Source organism: Panthera uncia, chromosome C2, assembly GCF_023721935.1.
Source record: "Panthera uncia isolate 11264 chromosome C2, Puncia_PCG_1.0, whole genome shotgun sequence".
Classification (NCBI taxonomy): domain Eukaryota; kingdom Metazoa; phylum Chordata; class Mammalia; order Carnivora; family Felidae; genus Panthera; species Panthera uncia.
The window spans coordinates 89809790-89834502 of NC_064810.1; the positions used below are offsets into that span (position 1 = coordinate 89809790).

General features: G+C 36.2%; 1 protein-coding gene across 5 annotated transcripts in view; it reads right to left on the minus strand.

The window, feature by feature from the left end:
- Nucleotides 1-24713, minus strand: part of NAALADL2 (N-acetylated alpha-linked acidic dipeptidase like 2) — a 1336058-nt gene that overhangs the window by 1219763 nt on the left and 91582 nt on the right. For all 5 annotated transcript variants that reach the window (XM_049629585.1, XM_049629587.1, XM_049629586.1 and 2 more), the window contains one exon: nucleotides 23410-23472. The gene's annotated coding sequence lies outside the window, so the exon portion shown is untranslated. The remainder of the gene's footprint in view (nucleotides 1-23409; nucleotides 23473-24713) is intronic.

Below are 24713 nucleotides of genomic sequence, written 5' to 3' on the forward strand. Positions count from 1 at the left end.
ATTCATATGCATTTTTGTCTCCCTCCCACCTAAGTTTTAAAATGTATAAAGGCAAAGAACTTGCCTTGTTTATTTTTGCATTTCTAACAACATCTACTCTACACATTAACAGTTAGTAAGTGCTATCGAATAAAATAGAAAATTTAGGTCACTTATATAAAACCTAATGTGTAAAACCTCTACTTGAAGACACAAAATTCTACTCTGTACTCAAATTGTCACTTTCAGCAAAACACAGCCTCTCTGGATCTCAGGTTCATCATCTGACACATCTGTATTGTAGCTTCCTACTCTGTTCCCACAATTGCCTAAGTGAGTTAAAGCTTGTGAAAACAATGCGGAATTATAAATCACTGTGCAATTACAAAAAATTATCCAGTTCTAACAGCTCCATACGTTATTGGTGTTCTTTTAAGTTTTGATTTAAATTCCAGTTAGTTGAGGGGTGGCTGGGTGGCTCAGTCAGTTGAGAATCCAACTTCCACTCAAGTCATGATCTCAGGGTTCGGTGCATGGGTTCAAGTCCCGCATTGGGCTCAGTGCTGACAGCTTGGAGATTGGAGACTGTTTCAGATTCTGTGTCTCCCTATCTCTCTACCCCTCCTCACTCTCCCTCTCTATCTCTCCCTCTCACTCTCTCAAAAATGAATAAATGTTTAAAAAAACTTTTTTTTAAAATTCCGGTTAGTTAAGATACAGTGTAATATTAGTTTCAGGTATACAATATAATGATTCCATACTTCCACATAACACCTGGTGCTCATCATAAAAGTGCACTCCTTAATCCCCATCACCTCTTTACCCATCCCCCCACCCACCTCCCTTCTGGTAACCATCAGTTTGTTCTCTATAGTTAAAGATCTAGGGATGCCTGGGTGGCTCAGTCAGTTAAGCCTCGGACTCTTGATTTCAGCTCAGATCATGATTTTGTGGTTCGAGTTCAAGCTCTGCATTGGGCCCTGCACTTACAGTGTTGGGCCTGCTTCTAATTCTGTCTCTCCCTCTCTCTCTGCTCCCCACCCACCCTTTATTCATTTCTTGGTTTGCAGTCCTCTCTTCCTTTTTTCCCCTTTGTTTGTTTGTATTATTTCTTTAATTCCACATATGAGTAAAATCATATGGTATTTGTCTTTCTCTGACTGACTTATTTCACTCAGCATAATGCTCTCCAGCTCCATCCATGTCGTTGCAAATGGTAAGGTTTCATCCTTTTTTATGGCTGAAGGATATAACATCATATGTATGTGTATACACACACACACACACACACACACACACACACACACAGAGACTCACACCACCTTTTCTTTATCCATTCATAAATCGATGGACACTTGGGCTGTTTCCATAATTTGGCTATTGTGGATAATCCTGCTATAAACATCAGGGTGCATGTATCCCTTTGAATTAGTATATTTGTATTCTTTGGGTAAATACCTAGCAGTGCAATTGCTGGATAATAGGGTAGTTCTCTTTTTAATTTTTGAGGAAGCTCTGCAGTGTTTTCCAGAATGGCTGCACCAGTTTCCATTTCCACCAACAGTGCAGCCTTGAAAAAGAAAAGCAAAGCTGGAGGCAGCATAATTCCAGACTTTAAGTTATATTACAAAGAAAGTACTGGCACAAAAACAGATACAGAGATCAATGGAACAGAACAGAAAACCAAGAAATGAACCCACAACTATATGGTCAATTAATCTTCAAGAAAGCAGGAAAGACTATCCAGTGGGAAAAAGACAGTCTCTACAACACATAATGTTGGGGAAACTGGAAAGCAACATGCAAAAGAATGAAACTGGAGGCTGTTTCAGATTTCTTCAGGTTTCTTAAACCATACACAAAAATAAATACAAAAGGGATTAAAGACCTAAATGTGAGACCTGGAGCCATAAAAATCCTAGAGGAGAACACAGACAGTAACCTCTTTGACATCAGCCATACCAGCATCCTTCTAGATATGTCTCCTGCAGCAAGGAAAACAAAAGCAAAAATAAACTATTGGGACTTCATCAAAATAAAAAAGTTTTTGCACAGCGAAGGAAACAATCCACAAAACTAAAAGGCAACCAATGGAATGGGAAAAGATATTTGCAAATAACATATCTGATAAAGGGTTAGTACCCAAAATATATATAACTTACAAACTCAATACCCCCCCAAAAAACAATCCACTTATAAAATGGGGAGAAGACACGAATAGACATTTTTCCAAAGCAAACATACAGATGGCCAACAAACACATGAAAAGATGTTCAGTATCATTGATCCTCAGTGAAATACAAATGAAAACTACAATGGGGTATCACCTCAAACTTGTCAGAATGGCTAAAATCAACAGCAAAAGGAAAAACAGGTGTTGGCAAGGATGTGGAGAAAGGAGAATATTCACACATTATTGATTTTTAGTAAAAACTCATACCTGGTTCTGCTAGGCATTTATTCATATATCTATTTATCTATCTAATTAAAACTTTTAGGCCAAATAAAATATAATTCTCATCCAGAATGTAAACTTAGTAATTATTAACAAGAAAATTATATTTTATAGTAAAAAGAATAGACTCTTTGAAATTATATTAGGCTCACATTTTTACTTCATCATTCACTAGCCACATCAGTTAAACTTCCTCAGTGTTACCTTCCCTCAGTTATGTATAGGAGATGCTAGGAATAATAATAAGATATCTCCTGTAACTTTAATAGATTAAATATGTCCTTATATGAAAGTGTTCCACCCACCAGAAGGCATTATAGAAAACATGGCATTATTATTAACCTTTACATAACTAATTACTATAATCAGTAATCATAATAACCTTCACTAACATAATGACTACAATGTGCAACTTATTAGAAAACTTTATGCATATTTTTGTTCATCTTCAAAACAACTGTTAAAGATATGTGTGATAATTGGCTCCGGAAGATGGCAGCATAGGAGGACACTAGGCTCACCGCGACCTGCTGATCACTTAGATTCCACCCACATCTTCCTAAATAGCCCAGAAAACCGCCAGAAGACTAGCAGAACTGACTCTCCAGAACCAAGTGTAGACAAGAGGCCCATGGAAGAGGGTAGGAAGGAGAGGTGGTGTGCTACACAGACTGATGGGAGGGAGCTGGGGCGGTGGAGGGGCAGCCCGCCCGGCAAGGCAGAGCCCCGGAGTCTGACTTACAAAAGCGGAGGGCTGGACAGACTGTGTTCTGACAACCAGCAGGACTTAACATCTGGAACGTTATAAGTCAACAGCTCTGCTCCGAGAGCAAGAGGGCTAGAGGACAATGGGAGGGAGAGCTGTTGAGCCCTGGAGGACAGAGCTCAGCTCCGCGGGGAACAAAGGCGCCGCGAAGCGCCATCTCCCTCACCCATCCCCCAGCCCAAATCCCAAAGGGAACCAGTTACCATCAGGGAACTTGCTTGCACCGGGCAAATACCCAACACTGTGCTTCTGTAGATCCATCCCGCCAACAGGTCAGCCTCCCTCCTGGTGCTGCAGGGCCCCTCCCGCAGCGGACCACCGAAAGCAAAGTGAGCTGAGTCTGCCCCTCCTGCCCCTGTGCACCTTGAGGATCCACCCCGGCTAATACGCCAGATCCCATAGAAGCAGCACCCCAGGCCTGGCAGTGTGCAAGTAGCACAGACAAAGGCCATACCACTCCACAGTGAGTCCTGCCCCTGGGAGAGGGGAAGATACGGTACACACAAGTCTGATTGTGGCCTCAGCAGTGGGCTGGGGACAGACATCAGGTCTGACTACAGCCCTGCCCACCAACACAAGTTACTCCAGACAGCACAGGGGAAGAGCCCTGCAGTTCCGGGACACTCCAGAGACTATCCAAAATGATGAAACTGGAAGAATTCTCCTCAAAAGAAACTCCAGGAAGTAGTGACAGCTAATGAACTGATCAAAAACGATTTAAGCATTATAACAGAAAGTGAATTTAAAATAATAGTCATAAAATTAATCACTGGGCTTGAAAAAGGTATAGAGGAGAGCAGAGAATCTATTGCTACAGAGATCAAGGGACTAAGAAACAGGAGGAGCTAAAAAATGCTATAAATGAGCTGCAAAATAAAATGGAGGCGACCACAGCTCAGATTGAAGAGGCAGAGGAGAGAATAGGTGAATCAGAAGATAAAATTATGGAAAAAGAGGAAGCTGAGAAAAAGAGATAAAAAAAATCCAGGAGTATGAGGGAAAAATTAGAGAACTAAGTGATGCAATGAAATGCAATAATATACGTATAATAGGGATTCCAGAGGAGGAAGAGAGAGGGAAAGGTGCTGAAGGTGTACTTGAAGAAATCATAGCTGAGAACTTCCGGGATCTGGGGAAGGAAAAAAGCACTGAAATCCAAGAGGCACAAAGAACTCCCTTCAGACGTAACTTGAATCGATCTTCGCACGACATATCATAGTGAAACTGGTAAAATACAAGGATAAAGAGAAAATTCTGAAAGCAGCAAGGGATAAACATGCTCTAACATATAAAGGGAGACATATAAGACTAGTGACAGATCTATCTACTGAAACTTGGCAGGCCAGAAAGGAATGGCAGGAAATCTTCAATGTGATGAACAGAAAAAATATGCAGCCAAGAATCCTTTATCCAGCAAGTCTGTCATTTAGAATAGAAGGAGAGATAAAGGTCTTCCCAAACAAACAAAAACTGAAGGAATTCATCACCACTAAACCAGCCCTACAAGAGATCCTAAGGGGGATCCTGTGAGACAAAGTACCAGAGACATCACTTCAAGCATGAAACCTACAGACATCACAATGACTCTAAACCCATTATCTTTCTATAATAACACTGAACGTAAATGGACTAAATGCTCCAACCAAAAGACAAGGGTATCAGAATGGATAAAAACATAAGACTCATCTATTTGCTCTCTACAAGAGACTCATTTTAGACCTGAGGACACCTTCAGATTGAAAGTGAGGGGATGGAGAACTATCTATCATGCTACTGGAAGTCAAAAGAAAGCTAGAGTAGCCATACTTATATCAGACAAACTAGACTTTAAATTAAAGGCTGTAACAAGAGACGAAGAAGGGCATTATATAATAATTACAGGGTCTATCCATCAGGAAGAGCTAACAATTATAAATGTCTATGTGCAGAATACAGGAGCCCCCAAATATATAAAACAATTAATCACCAACATAAGCAACCTTATTGATAAGAATGTGGTAATTGCAGAGGACTTTAATACTTCACTTACAACAATGGACAGATCATCTAGACACAGGAACAATAAAGAAACAAGGGCCCTGAATGATACATTGGATCAGATGGACTTGACAGATATATTTAGAACTCTGCATCACAAACCAACAGAATATACTTTCTTCTCGAGTGCACATGGAACATTCTCCAAGATAGATCACATACTGGGTCACAAAACAGCCCTGGAGTAGCCATACTTATATCAGACAAGCTAGACTTTTAAATAAAGTATACATGAATTGAGATCATACCGTGCATACTTTCAGACCACAATGCTATGAAGCTTGAAATCAACCACAGAAAAAGTCTGGAAAACCTCCAAAAGCATGGAGCTTAAAGAACACCGTACTAAAGAATGAATAGGTCAACCAGGCAATTAGAGAAGAAATTAAAAAATATATGGAAACAAATGAAAATGAAAATACAACAATCCAAATGCTTTGGGATGCAGCAAAGGCAGTCCTGAGACGAAAATACACTGCAATCCAGGCCTATCTCAAGAAACAAGAAAAATCCCAAATACAAAATCTAACAGCACATTAAAGGAAATAGAACAGCAAAGACACCCAAACCCAGCAGAAGAAGAGAAATAACAAAGATCAGAGCAGAAATAAACAATATAGAATCTAAAAAACTGTAGAGCAGATCAACGAAACCAAGAGTTGGTTTTTTGAAAAAATAAACAAAATTGACAAACCTCTAGCCAGGCTTCTCATAAAGAAAAGGGAGATGACCCAAATAGATAAAATCATGAATGAAAATGGAATTATTACAACCAATCCCTCAGAAATACAGCAATTATCAGGGAATACTATGAAAAATTATATGCCAACAAACTGGACAACCTGGATGAAATGGACAAATTCCTAAACACCCACACACTTCCAAAACTCAAACAGGAAGAAATAGAAAGCTTGAACAGACCCATAACCAGTGAAGAAATTGATTCAGTTATCAAAAATCTCCCAATAAATAACAGTCCAGGACCAGATGGCTTCCCAGGGGAATTCTATCAGACATTTAAAGCAAAGATAATACCTATCCTTCTCAAGCTGTTCCAAAAAATAGAAAGGGAAGGAAAACTTCCAGACTCATTCTATGAGGCCAGTATTACTTTGATTCCTAAACCAGACAGAGACCCAGTAAAAAAAAGAGAACTACAAGCCAATATCCCTGATGAATATGGATGCAAAAATTCTCAATAAGATACTAGCAAATCGAATTCAACAGCATATAAAAAGAATTATTCACCATGATCAAGTGGGATTCATTCCCGGGCTGCAGGGCTGGTTCAACATTCGCAAATCGATCAATGTGATACATCACATTAATAAAAGAAAAGATAAGAACCATATGATCCTGTCAATCAATGCAGAAAAAGCATTTGACAAAATTCAGCATCCTTTCTTAATAAAAATCCTTGAGAAAGTCGGGATAGAAGGAACATACTTAAACATCATAAAAGCCAAACTGAGAGCTTTCTCCCTGAGATCAGGAACACGACAGGGATGTCCACTCTCACCGCTGTTGTTTAACATAGTGTTGGAAGTGCTAGCATCAGCAATCAGAAAACAAAAGGAAATCAAAGGCATCAAAATTGGCAACGATGAAGTCAAGCTTTCACTTTTTGCAGATGACATATTACTATACATGGAAAACCCGATAGACTCCACCAAAAGTCTGCTGGAACTGATACATGAATTCAGCAAAGTCACAGGATACAAAATCAATGTACAGAAATCAGTTGCATTCTTATACACTAATAATGAAGCAACAGAAAGACAAAGTAAGAAACTGATCCCATTCCAACTGCACCAAGAAGCATAAAATACCCAGAAATAAACCTAACCAAAGATGTAAAAGATCTGTATGCTGAAAACTATAGAAAGCTTATGAAGGAAATTGTAGAAGATATAAAGAAATGGAAAAACATTCCGTGCTCATGGATTGGAAGAATAAATATTGTTGAAATGTCAATACTACCCAAAGCTATCTACACATTCAATGTAATCCTAATCAAAATTGCACCAGGACTCTTCTCAAAGCTAGAACAAGCAATCCTAAAATTTGTATGGAACCACAAAAGGCCCCAAATAGCCAAAGTAATTTTGAAGAAAAAGAACAAAGCAGGAGGCATCACAATCCCAGACTTATCCTCTACTATAAAGCTGTAATCATCAAGACAGCATGGTATTGGCACAAAAACAGACACATAGACCAATAGAATAGAATAGAAACCCCAGAACTAGACCCACAAAAGTATGACCAACTCATCTTTGACAAAGCAGGAAAGAATATCCAATGAAAAAAAGACAGTCTCTTTAACAAATGGTGCTGGGAGAACTGGACAGCAACATGCAGAAGGATGAAACTAGACCACTTTCTTACACCATTCACAAAAACAAACTCAAAATGGATAAAGGACCTGAATGTGAGACAGGAAACCATCAAAATCCTAGAGGAGAAATCAGGAAAAAACCTCTCTGACCTCAGCCGTAGCAATCTCTTACTCGGCACATCCCCAAAGGCAAGGGAATTAAAAGCAAAAATAAACTATTGGGACCTCATGAAGATAAAAAGCTTCTGCACAGCAAAGGAAACAATCAACAAAACTAAAAGGCAACCAACGGAATGGGAAAAGATATTTGCAAATGACATATCGGACAAAGAGCTAGTATCCAAAATCTATAAAGAGCTCACCAAACTCCACACCCGAAAAACAAATAATCCAGTGAAGAAATGGGCAGAAAACATGAATGGACACTTCTCTAAAGAAGATATCCAGATGGCCAATAGGCACATAAAAAGATGCTTAACGTTGCTTCTCATCAGGGAAATAAAAATCAAAACCACACTCAGATATCACCTCATGCCAGTCAGAGTGGCTAAAATGAACAAATTAGGAGACTATAGATGCTGGAGAGGATGTGGAGAAATGGGAACCCTCTTGCACTGTTGGTGGGAATGCCAACTGGTACAGCCATTCTGGAAAACAGTGTGGAGGTTCCTCAAAAAATTAAAAATAGATCTATCTATCCTATGACCCAGCAATAGCACTGCTAGGAATTTACCCAAGGGATACAGGAGTACTGATGCATAGGGGCACTTGTACCCCAATGTTTATAGCAGCACCTTCAACAATAGCCAGATTATAGAAAGAGCCTAAATGTCCATCAACTGACAAATGGATAAATAAATTGTGGTTTATATACACAATGGAATACTACGTGGCAATGAGAAAGAATGCAATACGGCCTTTTGTAGCAACGTGGATGGAACTGGAGAGTGTTATGCTGAGTGAAATAAGTACTACAGAGAAAGATAGATACCATATGTTTTCACTCTTATGTGGATCCTGAGAAACTTAACAGAAGTCCATGGGGGAGGGGAAGAAAAACAAAAGAGGTTAGAGAGGGAGATAGCCAAAGCATAAGAGACTCTTAAAAACTGAGAACAAACTGAGGGTTGATGGGGGGTGGAGGGAGGGGAGGATGGGTGATTGGTATTGAGGAGAGCACCTTTTGGGATGAGCACTGGGTGTTGTGTGGAAACCAATTTGACAATAAATGTCATAATAAATAAATAAATAAATAAATAAATAAATAAGATGAGTGTTAGTGTTTTTATTTTGCATAGGAGAAAACCAAGGCTCAAAACACTTAAGAAACTGACCCAAATATACATCATGTGGCAGTGGGAGAATTTGAACCAAGGACTATGGATGCCAAAGCCTATGTCTTTTGCACCACACCAGACTTTCAAAATAGAGTTCAGCATCTCCCACTGAACGTCAGTAACATAGCTCCTGAAAAGCAGATATGAAAAAGCTAACCAGTAGTTGTTCTTTTTTTTCCTGCTGCATTAAATAGGAAATACTAGTATATGTTACACTTAACCCCAATATGCAATATATTTCATAAATCACAGTAAAACTCTAAGTAGTAGACTAATATAGTTGAATATGAAGTGCTTAAAACTTTGCTTCCTGATTACTGAGTGATTAATACAACAGTTAACTAAGAGTTGATTTGGATGCAATATCATGACCTCTCAATATCAGCCACTCAACAAGCACATCACTTTTGTTGATAAGCAGCATGTTTTCTGGAGAGGGTGTACCTGATCCTGACATTATTTTTTTTTAATTAATTTATTTATTTATTTTGAGAGAGACAGCATGCATGCAAGGGAAGCGTAGAAAGAGAGGGGAGAGAGAATCCCATGGAGGCTCCACACTGTCAGCACAGAGGGAACCAGATATGGGGCTCAAACTCACAAACAATAAGAGCATGATCTGAGCCAAAACAAAAGTTGGACATTTAACCAACTGAGCTACCAAGGTACCCCATGATTCTGATATTCTAACAACTATATCCGGGTCTTTTCAAACGTCATTTTATCCAAAATCATGTAGTAAGTGTAGATAAATATAACTTCTCCCTATGTAAACATCAGCTAAAAATGTATTTGAAGAATATGTAAAAGTCCTCAATATCTGAAGATAGATTGACTATGCACTGAGGATACATGAACCTGGGAGATATTTTATAAGGAACATCTTATATGTCATATCATACATCAGTACAAAAAAGTCTGCATCATTAAATAATTCACCAATAGAAAACTAAATGAACTTATTTCTGTTTAAAGTCAAGGGCAGACCTGGGTGGCTCAGTCAGTTAAGCATCTGACTTTGGCTCAGGCCACGATCTCACAGTTCATGAGTTCAAGCCCGTGTTGGGCTCTGTGATGACAGCTCAGAGCCTGGAGCCTGTTTCGGATTCTGTGTCTCCTTCTCCATCTCTGCCTGCCCCCCTGCTTGCAATCCATGTATCTCTCTCAAAAATAAACCAACATTTTTAAATTTTTTTGTAAATGAAGTTAAGGGCAGGATGAAACATCTAGACTTTTGTCAAAAATAAAGTATGTAATATTTAAAACACATACACGCTCTGAAATCTGGTGTAATTAAAGTCATAGTTTTTATAAGCAATCCACAGTTAATAGATAAAAATAGAGAGTACTAAACAACATTCATGTTATTACATAAATTTTACGACTATTCAAAATGTTATAAACTATCTATTGGATCCTCTGCTTATTTAAGGGAAAAAAGTGAATGTCTACCCCAAAAAGATGAACAACACAGTAAAATTTCCTTTTTGAAAAAAATGTTCAATTGGACACATTGTAAGCATACACTTTATACACTTATGCCTTTACCCTAGATAATACAGATGAATGATCTAAAGATAAAGACTGTCGGTGTTTTCAATTGTCTTTTTTACATAAACTAAATTTCATTTAAATTATCCTTTTTTTCTCTGAACATGCTAAAAAAAAAAAAAAGAAAGAAAAAGAAAAAGTAGCTCCTTAACAAAGGGGATGAAAACAAGTCAGTAGCTTTAATTAGACCTTTTCTTTTAATTGTGTTGCAGGATGAGACTATTAGAAAACTTTTTTTTCTTTGATAATGTGTATGATGTAAACATGCGGTAGCATTAAAACTGTGAGAAGACTACCAAATGGGAAAATAGCATCACATATAGGATTTGGGTCCAGGGGGAACCAAAGTAGATGACAGTTGTGAGGCAGATCAGGAGTTGCAATTAAAAAAGTCATTCCCCAGAGCACTGAGGCCACTTATTTGGTCCACCTCATTTCTGTGAATAAAAATGCAAAATCATCTAAAATATTAAAGTTAAAAGCTTTCTTCCAAAATTTTAAACTAACAAATATGATAATTCATTATCATATTTAGTTAGACCAAACAGAAAATTCTTTCACCTATGGGGTTGACGGTGTCAATATCAGAAAACTGTGAGTCATTTAATTTACCACATTAAATGAACCTGTGTCAAAGATGTTCCTTTTCTCTGACCTTAAGCACTACTTTTACATTGCTGCTTAATGAAAGAAATCTGTCAAAATTTCATTGTATTTATATAAAATACCCGCCAATATGTTTCATAATTCCATTTTTTTTAATTTTTTTTTTAACGTTTTATTTATTTTTGAGACAGAGAGAGACAGAGCATGAATGGGGGAGGGTCAGAGAGAGGGAGACACAGAATCTGAAACAGGCTCCAGGCTCTGAGCTGTCAGCACAGGGGCCCGATGCGGGGCTCGAACTCACGGACCGCGAGATCGTGACCTGAGCCGAAGTCGGCGCTCAACCGACTGGGCCACCCAGGCGCCCCAGTATAATTCCAATTTTTTAATACAGTGAGGAAGACTTTAACTCTTAGATGCTTAATAAATGTTTGCACAGTGATTACAGAAAGAAAATACACATTTTGTTCTTTTTGAATATTCAAGAACACAGTGTCTACTGCCCACCCTTACCAGAACTATTTAACTTAGTCAAATTATGTGGCTTTGAATTTAAAAATACATACATTTTAAAATCGTCATTAAAAAATGTCATTAAAATTGTGTTCACAGAACTGGCAACGCCACTTATTACATTTCTATTCTGGAAAAATTCAATACACCTGAGATTCATCAAAATGCAAGTAACGTCTAGATCCTACCCATTTCATCCCATCTCAACACCATGCGTATACTAATTCTTATTTCCTAAAGATTTTTATAGATAGTGCAAAGAGAGCCCAGGTGTTTAAAATCACTGTAATTAGTAATTAAATTACACAAAATGACTGTTTACCTAAAAAAAAAAGTCTAAAACCTAGACCAGTATTAATTACAGGTAATCAAGATGATTTTCCCTTTACTGTTTACTCATAAAACCCAGTTATACACCTTTAACTTTTCTCATATAGAACATTTGTCACTAGGAAACCTTTAATAGATTTTTTACAAAATATTTCAGAAATCAGTTCCAATTTGTGTATGAATCGTATCTAAAGTTACACTGTAAATAAAAATGCACAATAAATTTGAAATGTACAATAGTGACTTAAATAATATTTATGACAAGCCAATGATGAGTTGTTAAGGTATAGAAAGTGAAGGTAGGGAACACAAGAAAAGAAGCAATAAAGATGACAGGAGTCAGCACCTTTTCCTAAATTAGAAAATTCTTAAAGACAATCTAGTGCAGTAAAGAGCCTAAATCCTTACCCTTTATCGCAATCCCCAGATGATGATATGATCACAAGGAAGAACCAAAGAACCCTTAGTTTCACTTACTCTCAACAGCAAAAAGACCAGAGAAAGTTTTTCTCTTTAAGTGTTTTCAAAGATTATATACTTTTATTATTATTAAAGTAATACATAGCTATTTTAGGAAATCTGGAAACTACACAGTAACACCCATGAGAAAATGTAAATTGCCTATAATTCTAGAATCTAGAGACAAATACTATGTGCAGTTTGGTGTATTTTCTTCTACCAAACTTCTTCTTTCTTTTTTTCTATGCATATGTACATAAGTTTTGACCTACTTTGCACCATACTTTGGGCACAATTTGGCATTCTGCTTTTTCACATAACACACCAGACATTTCCTTATGGTATTTTAAGTATGCTTTGAAAGCATCATGTTTCAGAGTTACATAATACTCCAACATATGGCTTCCCCATAATTTATTTAAAAGTTGTCCCATTGTGAGAAGTTAGGTTGTTTCTAATTTTATGTTTGCCTATTTGATAATGGATATAATTTTGAAGATTTATCTGTAGTTTTATCTATGCTTCTGATCTCCTCCTATACAAAAAGATTTCTACAATTAGATGTCTAAGTCAGAGGTAACAACTTTTTAAAGGCTATTGATATATATATATTACCAAACTGCTTTCTCAAAAGACTACATATTTTTCATGTGACTCTGTGGTTTATGAAGGTGATTCCTTTTCCACTTACAGCTTTATGCTTTAAGAATGTGGTGACATCAGTGAAGTATTTCTAATTCCTTTATAATTTACTATTCTAACATTTTGTTTAAATGCTATAAACTGAAAAGCTTCAGAGAGCATTTCAAAATGTACTTACACTCATGTTACTTGCAATATGCAGTTTAAAAAGTTCTTACTAACTTCACCAAACTTTACCATAATACCACTTGACTCAGAACTGTAGCTTCAGAAAAGCAAAAATAAAATTAAGCTATGATATCTTAGAAAGAGCATGAGATTTTCAACCTTACAGACCTGAAGAAAACACAGAATATTGTACCTAATGAGATATGTAACCTTAGAAAATTCTTTTACCCCATTTGATTCTGTTTCTCCAACACTAAAATGGAGCAATGTCTACTGTTCCGGATTGTCGTATGAAGTGTGTGTGTGTGTGTGTGTGTGTGTCATGAGATACTGAAAAGGAAAAGGCTTGCCCATCACCATTCTGTACATTCTATAGTTATAGGACACAAATCCCACTTTAGCATAAAGTTATTAGCTTTTAGTGTTTCATTCTTAAAATAGTCCTTTATAGACTATCAAACATGTGAGGAATGCTTCCAACATAAAAGACAGTAAAACAAACAAAAAAGGGAACCAGAGGGAAAAAGACTAAGCAGAGTGAGAAAGACTTCAACAAAATATAATATAGTGTACCATAAAACAAGAACAGAATGCCAAAAAATAGAAATAATCACAGAATAAAGAGTTCTTAAAAGTTACAAAAATAATAATAAAAGATGAAATTTTAAAAAAGAAGCACCAGAAACAAAAAGAAATAGAAAGTAACAGGGGAAAAAAAAGAAAAATATCTGAGAATTAATCCAGGATAGCTACAATTTTCTCCAATAGGAGTTGCAGAAATAAAGAGAGACATCAGAGGAAAGAAAATCACAATAATAAAATAGCAATAACAATAATGAGAAGAACCCCAAAATCATCAAACTAAAAGACAAGTTTGAAAAAGCACATAGATGCCCAAAAAAGAGACCGTGAAATTTCCTGAGAAAAGCAGTACCAACCATCAGCATGGCCTCTGACTTCCCAGCAGAAATATCACAAGATAATAGAGGCTTACAAATTCTGAGAAGAATCTGCCTGTGCTCACCCAAACTATCAATCAAGCATAAGGGGAGAATAAAGACATTTCAAACATGTAAGGAGTCAAAAAATTTTCCCAAACCCTCTTTCTTAGAAACCCACGAGAGGCAGAAATAAGATAAAGGCAACACAGGATCCTAAAACCGAAAGCAGAACAGAAAAGTTGTGGGATGACAGTGGTACCCGGGCAAGAAATAACAGTTAAAACTGATGCAGGAGATGGGGCACCTGGGTGGCTCAGTCAGTTAAGCGCCTGACTTCAGCTCACCTCATGATCTCACGGTTCTCCCAGTTCATAGGTTCAAGCCCTGCAATGGGCTCTGTGCTGACAGCTCAGTGCCTGGAGCCTGCTTCCGATTCTGTCTCCCTCTCTCTCTGCCCCTCCCCTGCTCTCACTCGGTCTCTCTTTCTCTCTCTCATATACATATAAACATTAAAAAAAAATTTTTTTTAATGATGCAAGAGAATGAAGGGACACAACAGGAATATTTCCAGGGCAAAAACAAGAACAGTTTAATGTAGCTAATAATTATTTTATAAACTTTTCCTAAATACATTCCATTCTTCACTCTCAACCTTTCTCTCTCTCCCCACCAAGCTCCAGGAGTTTATTTTGCTGGTGTTTCAAAAGAACACTTTTTTCTTAGTTTCTTCTGGGATCTCTCACTGTTCTCATTTCCTCAGGACCAAAGTTCTTTACTTCAGCCCCTGCCTTCAATAACAAGGCATTAAAGGACCTGCTTTCCTGAGAACAACAAAGATCATTTAATAATGCTATTGATAGCCACTTAATAGCCCTGTTATAGAACACTGGGGAACAAATAACAACAGACACATATAAAATGTATAAAGAAAAGTATGTGAGACAGAAAAAAACAATCATAATGCATGTACTGGTTCAGAAGTAAACAATACTCAGTGATTACAAATGTAAAAACCATTAATTTAACAGTCAACTGTGATATAACTTTCTAATTAAAATGGAGGGTAATTTGGATAGCTGGGATGTGATCTTAGAAAAATAAAGTCTCAACCAACAAAACAAGAAGTCAATGGATAATAACAATTTATAAATTAAGAGATAACTACATAAGCACAGAGCTATCAGAAGAAAAACTTGGAACAGCTGAAACTCATCTCTTAGGAGTAGGAATGGACAGAGGTAGTAGCAGGTTGCTATGTTTTTGGGTTTTGTTTTTTGTTTTTTTGTTTTGTTTTTTTCATTTTAAGCCTATATAAGTTTTAAACTGTTTGGAGAATACTTACATAAAATGATTTAAAAATAAAACACAGCCTAAACTTTTGTTGTTTAAGAAGGAAAACTTGGAGAGGCACCTCCAAGTTGCTTACGCATCTGACTTCATCTCAGGTTATGATCTCACTTTTGGTGAGTTCAAGCCCCATGTCAGGCTCTATGCTGACAGCTCAGAGCCTGGAGCCTCCAGATTCTGGGTCTCCCTCTCTTTGCCCCTCCCCGGCTCTCACCTGTGTGCATTCTCTCTCTCTTTCTCTCTAATTAAACATTAAAAACAATTTTTCTAAATAAATTTTAAGAAGGAAAACTTGGAAAGAGAGGACAGAGAAACAGACCTAAGTGAGGGAAAGGGAGAGGAAAAGAATGAAGTAAAAGCAAAAGAGACACTATAGAGAGAGGATCTATAAAACACCTCAGAAAGTAGCTTTCTCAAAATGTTTTTCGTTAAATGCAAAAGAAGTAATCAAAGTAATTTAACCTGATTGCTAATTACTATCTCTGGAATGTGTTAATTATTGTACTATATTTGTAAATAAGAAATAAGCATCAGTAAAATAGCTTAATTATTTACACTGTATTTCTTCATTCACTCTCCCATCATATCCTAATTTGGCCTACTCTTCTTACACACAGATGTCCCAACTCCTTCCCGGACAACCATCCTGCCTCTTATTGGTTCCTTCCACAGAAGACCTTTCTTCATAATGGCACACCCAGCTCAAGAACTTAACACTGCCCATTGCCTAGGTTTAAAGTACTCTACCTGGCTGTGAAATCCTGACACTGCTTACTTCTCTTCAAATCCAGTACCTGCCCAGGACAAATCCTCTGTTCCAGTCACTAAGGTCTTCTCGCACTGCCATTCTCCCTGGTGTTACTACCAAAGGACTACTTTTATAGTTCATTCTATTGGTCACCCCAGAAAGGTTTCTATTTACCTGTCTCATTTACCAAAAATCTCCTCATCTGTCACAGTCCAGTCAAGTCATATTGACTTCAAAACATGCCTTCTCTGAAAATTCCACAGCACACATATTTAACTCTTATCTAATGACTTTGACAAACACTGCTTCCACTTCATATTAGCACCTATTTAAATATGTTCCTATCCCCAATTTTGTCTTATTTTTTCATTGCCAGTTTTGTTTTCCTATTATTATAGACAGTTGTGCAGCAGGAAACATACAGAATGCCACATTCTATAACTAAAATCATAAATGGAGTCCAGTACAGCTTTTTGACTGCTTAAAATATATATTTCTTAGCATCTGGTGCATTTTCATACACATGCCACATACTCAGGATATACTGAATGGTTCACTGACCAACCCACTTTAAATTTACTAAATAAACATACTGTACTTATACAGTTGTCAAATCCCTAGATTATCCTTCATGTTATTTAATTATTGCCTTTCATCTTTCTGACCTGAATCTGTACTTTAGCACATATCAATCAATGTTGTCACACATTCCAACTTTCTAATTTGGAAGCAATTAGATCATTATGTAAAAAATTCACAAAAGATTATTCAGATATCTGGTAATCAAAAATAATCTGTTACTCGGGGCGCCTGGGTGGCTCAGTCGGTTAACCGTCTGACTTCAGCTCAGGTCATGATCTCACGGTCCGTGAGTTGGAGCCCCGCGTCGGGCTCTGGGCTGATGGCTCAGAGCCTGGAGCCTGCTTCCGGTTCTGTGTCTCCCTCTCTCTCTGCCCCTCCCCCGTTCATGCTCTGTCTCTGTCTCAAAAATAAATAAACGTTAAAAAAAATTTAAAAAAAATAATCTGTTACAAAAATTCTTTACTAAAGTCTCTTCATAATTTTTAGTGTGCTTCATTCCAAGTTAAAATGAAATGGGTTTAAAAACAAATGGAATGTGAAGGATGGTGTAATAGGTATTGAGAGGAAGGAGCCTCTGTAAAGTTTTCTTTGAAATTCATGTTACCTGAATTTTAATATTTTAGGAATAAATATCCAATAAAAGTTTGGAATTAAAGAAGAACAATATGGTAAGAGTAAAAAAAAAATGTGAGAAAAGTTTTGTAGAGTTCTACTGTGTGCAAAACCTTACTTACAGTAGAATAAGTATGTGTCCCAAACAGAAACTGTTGTTCCTGTTTTGAGAGATGTTTTATTTTAACTCTCCCCTTCCATACCCATATGGCAAATAGTACATAGATGGGCCACAACTACTAACAGAAGAAAATTCTATCAAATTTTCAAGAGAGAAATTCAAAATACCTATTATTAAGAAAACCCATATGTGAAGTCCCTAGTATCCAGGCAACAAGTTGTCATGAGCCATGCTGTATTGCTGGGAAAGGCTTTGTCCTAATGCAAACAAAACAAAATAAAAACGTACTCCTGAAAATCTGCATAGCTATATTAATGAAAAAGAGAAGCCAAATTGGGCATGTTAGCATGAACAGACGTTCAATAAACAGTAATGGAATGGAGGAGATTTATACCCCTTTGTCGAGACAATTAAAAACAATTAAAGTTATCCTTGTCAACAGTCAGCTTCTAATGTTGTGTGCAAAATTCACAAGAGGTCTTCCTGCCAATAATATATTTGACTATCAAAGCTTTGACAGAAAACTGTTTTGCTTTGTCCTACTTCTTCTCCAAGTTTTTTAACAATTGTCTTTGGTAACTTAAGAAGAAAATTTGGCACAGAGATTTTGTTAAAATGTACATTAAGGCTGCCTGCCAAGGTAATAGTATAGAACAGGTGCTGTCAGAGCCAGAAGGTGAAAGCAAAAGAAGGAAACCAATAGACAGAACGAGCATAGGAAATGACCCCAAAACAAGGCAGCCTGTGCTTCATACTGTTACCAACACCTGGTCCAGCCGGAAGCCATCCTTCGGCCACTCGTCCAGCTTACAGTTGTTTACACATCCCACTGGCAGGCTTGGCTACATCTTCTGCCTTTTTTTTCTTCTTACTAAAAGAAATTCTATTTTGTGAACTTTTGATTCCCTACTTTTGATTCCCTACTTCCAATATATAATGAGTTAGTGATTCTTCTGATTTGTTTGAGCTCTTATGATACAGCCAGGAAATAACCATTTTTGTCTTACTAGAAATTGCTATTTATTGTTGAAGTTTGTACACTTATAAATGTTAAGACATTATGGATTTGGGGCTGATATCCTTGGGCTCTTTTACACATTAAGAAAATTACAGATGATCCCTGATTTACAAAGTCTCATGATATTGCAACTTTAAGATGATACAAAAGGGATGTACATTCAGTAGAAACTGTACTTCACATTTTGATATTTGATCTTTTCTGGGCTAGCAATATGCTGTATGATATTCCCTTGTGATTCTGGGCAAAGGCAGAGACCTGCAACTTCCAGTCAGACATGCAATCACAAGGGTAAATGACCCATATGCTTACAACCATTCTGCTATCCATATAGCAATTCTGTTTTTCACTTTCAGGACCACATGTAATGAATTACATGAGCTATTCAATACTTTATTATAAAACAGGCTTTAGTTAGATCATTTTGTCCAAATATAGGTTAATGTAAGTTTTCTGCACACATTTAAAGTAGGCTAAGCTAAGGGGCGCCTCGATGGCTCAGTCGGTTAAGCGTCCAACTTTGGCTCAGGTCATGATCTTGCAGTTCGTGAGTTCAAGCCCCGCATCAGGCTCTGTGCTGACAGCTCAGAGCCTGGAACCTACTTCTGATTCTGTGTCTCCCTCTCTCTGCCCCTCCCTTGCTCATTCTCTCTCTCTCTCTTTCAAAGAATAAAGAAACATTTAAAAAACTATTTTTTTTAAGTAGGTTAGGCTAAGCTATGATGTTTGGTAAGTTAAGTGCATTAAATGCATTTTAGACAGGTTATTTTTCAACTTAACGATGGGTTTATTGGGATGTAACCCCATCAAAAGTAGAAGATCTGTAACCAAATTTTTATTTTATATATTAGAAACCTATAGTTGTTAAAGACAGAGGGTCATGTTTTTGCTAAAAAAAAAAAAAAACCCATATTTTAGAGGGATTATAAAGACATTTAGAATGCCTTTGTGGTTCACCTTTAATCTCTTCATTTGTTTGTCTATTTCACTTGGACCAGCTTTAGATCAGATGCAGGACTGCTAAACTGAGACTGGATAACAAGAGGTAGCTTATATCAAATGTTGACATAGGAGGTGTGGGGAAGCAAATTCCTACACTAAATATTCCTAAAATTAAATCCATAATACATATTGTGTCTGTGTGTTATGAACCCCTAGGCCTCAACTGTAGGAAAGGAAATCTTTTTGCCTTCTGCCCATCATAACTTGTTGGCCAGGGCTCTGTAAATGAGACTGACAAAAGAGAGATTAATAAGAGAAAACCAAACAAAAATTCATTAACACGTGCATTAGACATACACAAGACAGTACTTAGAGATGAGTAATTCAAAGATAAGGTTAGAATTTGGGGTCTATATATCTAACTTGCTAAGGGAAAGGAAGCAGGAGAAAGGGAACCTTGGAAAAGCAATCACTATTTGGAAGAATAAATGGGCCTTTAGGAAAATAAATGAAGGATGTGACAGCATTGTGGTAGTATCTGTTAGGGTGTGGTAATCTTAGAGTTGCTTTGCAGAAAGGGATGTAATGACTTTGAGTTCTTTTTGGAAGTCTCTGTGTTTAGGCAGATAAGGGATTTCAGGAACTCAAATACCTTCAGCTCAAAATAACTCTTATGCCAAAGAGGCAAAATCAGACATGGCATATCCTGATCCCCTCCACAACATTCCCCAGTTTTATTGCTCTCACTTCTGCTTCTTTACTACTCTTAATTTACTTTTCTACTCTTAATTTCTACTCCTCATTTTATTTGTTTTATTTGGGTATTCTTAGCCTGTACTGATAGCAAGCCAGATAAATGTCTATTAATCCATCACACTAGGCAGCATTTCTTTGAGAAGTGCCTCTTCTTCATTTTGCAAAATGTTGTCATTACCCTATGGACAACAGGTTACATTAACACAATATGGCATCCTTGTTTATATTTTCTTTATTGCTTAAATATTCTATATGGTTAGGTTTTGTACTTTTAAAGGTTATTTTTAGTTTTGGGGAAAAAACATAATTTAAATATTCTGCCAAAATTATTGGGTTTATTGAAACTACTAGTTTGTATCTCCTTATCCTTAGGGCACTAAAAAGACATGAAAGCTGATATCCTTACTCTGTGCAGCTTTGGGTGGGTGTTCACAGTCCTTCCAGAATTACATGTGGTCATGCCAAAAAAATTTTCATAAATACTCCACTGGTCTCAAAGGACAATCCAGCAGAAAAATGACCATAAAACAGGACATTTAAAGGAATAATGCCAGAAAAGCTGGTCAAAGAAAAGTTTGTAGAATGGAGAACTGCCCCTGTTAAGGTGGTAAGAAATATAGAATCTATGTTTATAACTGAACCCAAAATGTCCACATTATACAATAATATACAGTTGACCTTTGAACAATATGGGCTTGAACTATGCAGGTCCACTTATACATAGTTCCATAAATGTATTTTCTCTTCCTTATCATTTCAACAACACTTTCTTTTTTATACTTTACTTTATTCTAAGAATATAGTGTAAAATACATATAACATACAAAATACGTGGTAATGAATTATTTATGTTATCGCTAAGGCTTCCAGTCAGCACCAAGTTATTAGCAGTTAATTTTGAGGAAGTTGAAAGTTATACACACATTTTCAACCACCTGGGGCACGACTCCCTAGGTCAACTGTACACTAAAGTACTTTTGTGATTTGTTAATCACCATAATTTTTTAAATAATTTATTTATCTAAGTAATCTCTACATCTAACATGGGGCTCAAATTCATGACCCCAGATCAAGAGTCATATGCTCTTCTGACCAAGTCATCCAGGCACTGCCCCCCCATCACCATAATATTTAAAGGTTCCTTATTAAGTTATTTTTGCTTAAAAAACAAATAAAATTTATCCTCTTTATATGTTATCTTAAAATATATAAAAAGTGTAACCAAAGTTACCATTCCATCTCTCTCATTACAAAAGAATTACATAATGCATTTTAACATTTATAATGTATTTATAAGCTTTTATAATGTATGTTAACTAATGTATTTTCTAGAGTTAGAAAATGAATAAATTAAAATTGGTTATATTGTTATTTCTTCTTTTGCTAAAAATCATTTTCTTCACTTATTCTTAGTTTCCTCCAAAACTTTTTTAGACTGTTTAAAGAGAATTCATTGACATTTTTTATTTACAAATTGACATGTTATTTATTTTTAAAATTGCATTTCATACGGATTTACTTTGATGGAACATCTTATTATGAATCAAAAAGTAAGGAGGAGATGTGGAAAAGAATTTTACCATTTGTGACAACTGATCAGGGAAAGAAGGAGTCATAAGTGGTGAGTCTTTGAAGGAAGCCCCTGGTAGGTCAACTTATCCATTTTCCAGAGTTTTACATTTAATTCTGTCATCCCACACTATAAATATTGAGAGCCTCCTATGTGCAAAGTACTAAAATAGATCCTGAGAAAACACGGTGAATTAACCCAGGTTCTTGCTTCTAAAGACCTTATATTCTAATAAAAACATTTATATAGGTGTGAAGGAGGAAGATGCCCTCCTTTATTATGCACAGTAACTAGTGCTGTGAGAATTTGACCAGCCGGATTTGAAGAGAACATCCAATATCAGATGAAGTCTTTCTAATTTAACTGCCACTATTCATAATTATATCTAAATTCCTAAGCATGGCTAAGCATGGCTCATGAGGACATTCATGATCTGCCTCATGCTTAATTCTTTATAGACATATCACGCTATCTTAAATACTCTACTTCAGACATTACAAACCACTCTGCAACTACAACTTAATCTTCCTCCACCTTCTACTGACACATCACTCCCTGAGCATCCATCTCGCGTCTGGCTTAGGTGCTCACTGCATTTATCCTACTGTACCCCATGCTTTCCCCTATTGTTTTCATTCATTATACTACCTTGTATTTGCCTATTTTTTGACTGACTGCCACTACATTGTGAGGTCTTGAGAAGCAGATACATATTCTTCACCATCATGTCGTCAATATAAAGTAAATGGCACATAATAAGTGTTCAATAAATATTTGTTGAATGAATGAGTGAATTAGTTCAACTTCTATTTCCAAGAGAAACAGAATATTACTAATTGGTCCATTCCATGATCTTTCAAGTAGAAAGCTAAATAATCTCAAATGACGGCACAATCTCTAACCAATTATACTGATTAAAATCTCTTAAAGTATAATTATATGAAGATTTACTTTACTTTAATTTAATATCCATAATAAAAAAAGCTGCTAGCAATTTGTAATTAGTTCCTTTTTTTTCCAAATCCATATTAACTCAGAATTCAAGTACCACTATGATACATTTATAGAAGATAATTCATATAACTGCTTAGCACAGTACGTGGTGCAGTACAAGACCTCAATAATGTTAGCATGATGGCAGGAGTGCACAATAGTGGACTGGTTTAGGGTGATGACAAAAATGAATATGTATCAATGATATTATGTACAAATTATACGAAAGACATGTATTCAAGATTATATTATAAAAATGATAAAAATTTAGACAGATTTCAAAATACAAAAAATGCATAGCCATATTACTTCCTTACAAGTAATATGGTTATTAGCATTATTATTAGATTAAGCATGATAACAGCAAACCATTGTACTGGAGAAGAGAATGTGAAATATAATTGCATAATTTTACAGTGCTTTGTAATGCATGGAATAATTCTCTCCAATGTCCAAAAATGTAAGTAAACAATATTGACATCTGAATACTTTTGACAAAAACAGCAGTTATAGAGAAAAAGAGGGGAAAGGCTTTTATATTCTCTTAACTGTTCAAACGGTTTTACAAATATTTGTAAAAAGTCACCAATAGAGGGCTTACCTGGGGTCAAATGAGAGAGGCCCTAAACCATCAAAAGTTATTTCCAGTGTCCAGCTGGGAGATCTAAAACAGAGAATAACAAAGACAGTTTGTGACAAAGCTGACACACAGTATTCTGGAAGGAGTGAAATCAATTGTGACATTTTTCATTTATTTGTAAATGCCTCTTTGGCAGTACACTCACTCAAAACGACAGTTGATTCTTACAGAATAGGGGAGGTGATGGTAAAATAGAGAAATCCTGACAGTTGCTTTAATGAGATTCTGTATTAGGGCTACACTAACATTTTCCCCCAACAAGGAGCTTGCCCTTCATTTTCAATATCATAATTCAGTAATTTGGAAAATGTTATCTCTATGAAAAACTAAACCAGTCAGTCCTTAGAAGCCACTGCCAAGTTTATTTTCTTCTTATTTTTCAATTTGGAAAAAATGGTAAAACAAGTATCTGAATAAATGTCAGCCATATAGACTAATTATGTCTTCTTATTAAAAGAGTATTATTTTTTATTAAAAATGGCAATATGGACTATGACTGAACAAGTCAAGGCACACTTTCCAGTAAGTCAATATTTGTTTGAAAATATTAGAGTATAATTAAAGCTACATCTTAAAAGTCTTTAATTTTAATATTTTAAGTTCCTAAGGGAAAGGAAATTATCAGCAAAGTAGTTTCACTAGTCTTTATAATTTGAGCAACTCCAAATTAAGCAGTCTCAAGTCTCCATTTATTCATTCAATTGTTCTTTGATCATATGCTAAGTTCTTGGTGAAGTTGCAAAGCAACTGGCAAAAACTTACTTCTAAAAAACACATAAATTATGTGCATGTAAAGCATGTGCAGGTAAAATGCGATCCAATCCTGGGCTACCCAGAATCTATTATCTATTTGTCAGCCAATAGGTATTTACTGAACTGGTAAACTGCATAAAGTCAAATATCTGTGAACAGCAAAATGAAAAAACATGCATTTTGGCATTTAATATGCCAGTACAATCTTTGGCATTATAGGTTCAAAGTCTAGATTCCAGAGAAGTGAACTAATTAAGAGACAGGAGAGAAGTAACAAGCTTTTGTTTCTAATTTTGTTGTCCATAAAGTAGAGTTAGTAATATTTACTGCATATGATTGTTAGGATTAAACAAATGTTGGGGGAGGAATAAAACACCTAGCAGAGTGCTTGGCTCATACACAGTAAGCTGTCAAAAATGATATACTTATAATAATTATAAGGCTTTATCTTGATCAAAACACATGACATCTTTCTCAAATACAACAAGAACATAAGTAGCAACATGAAATAA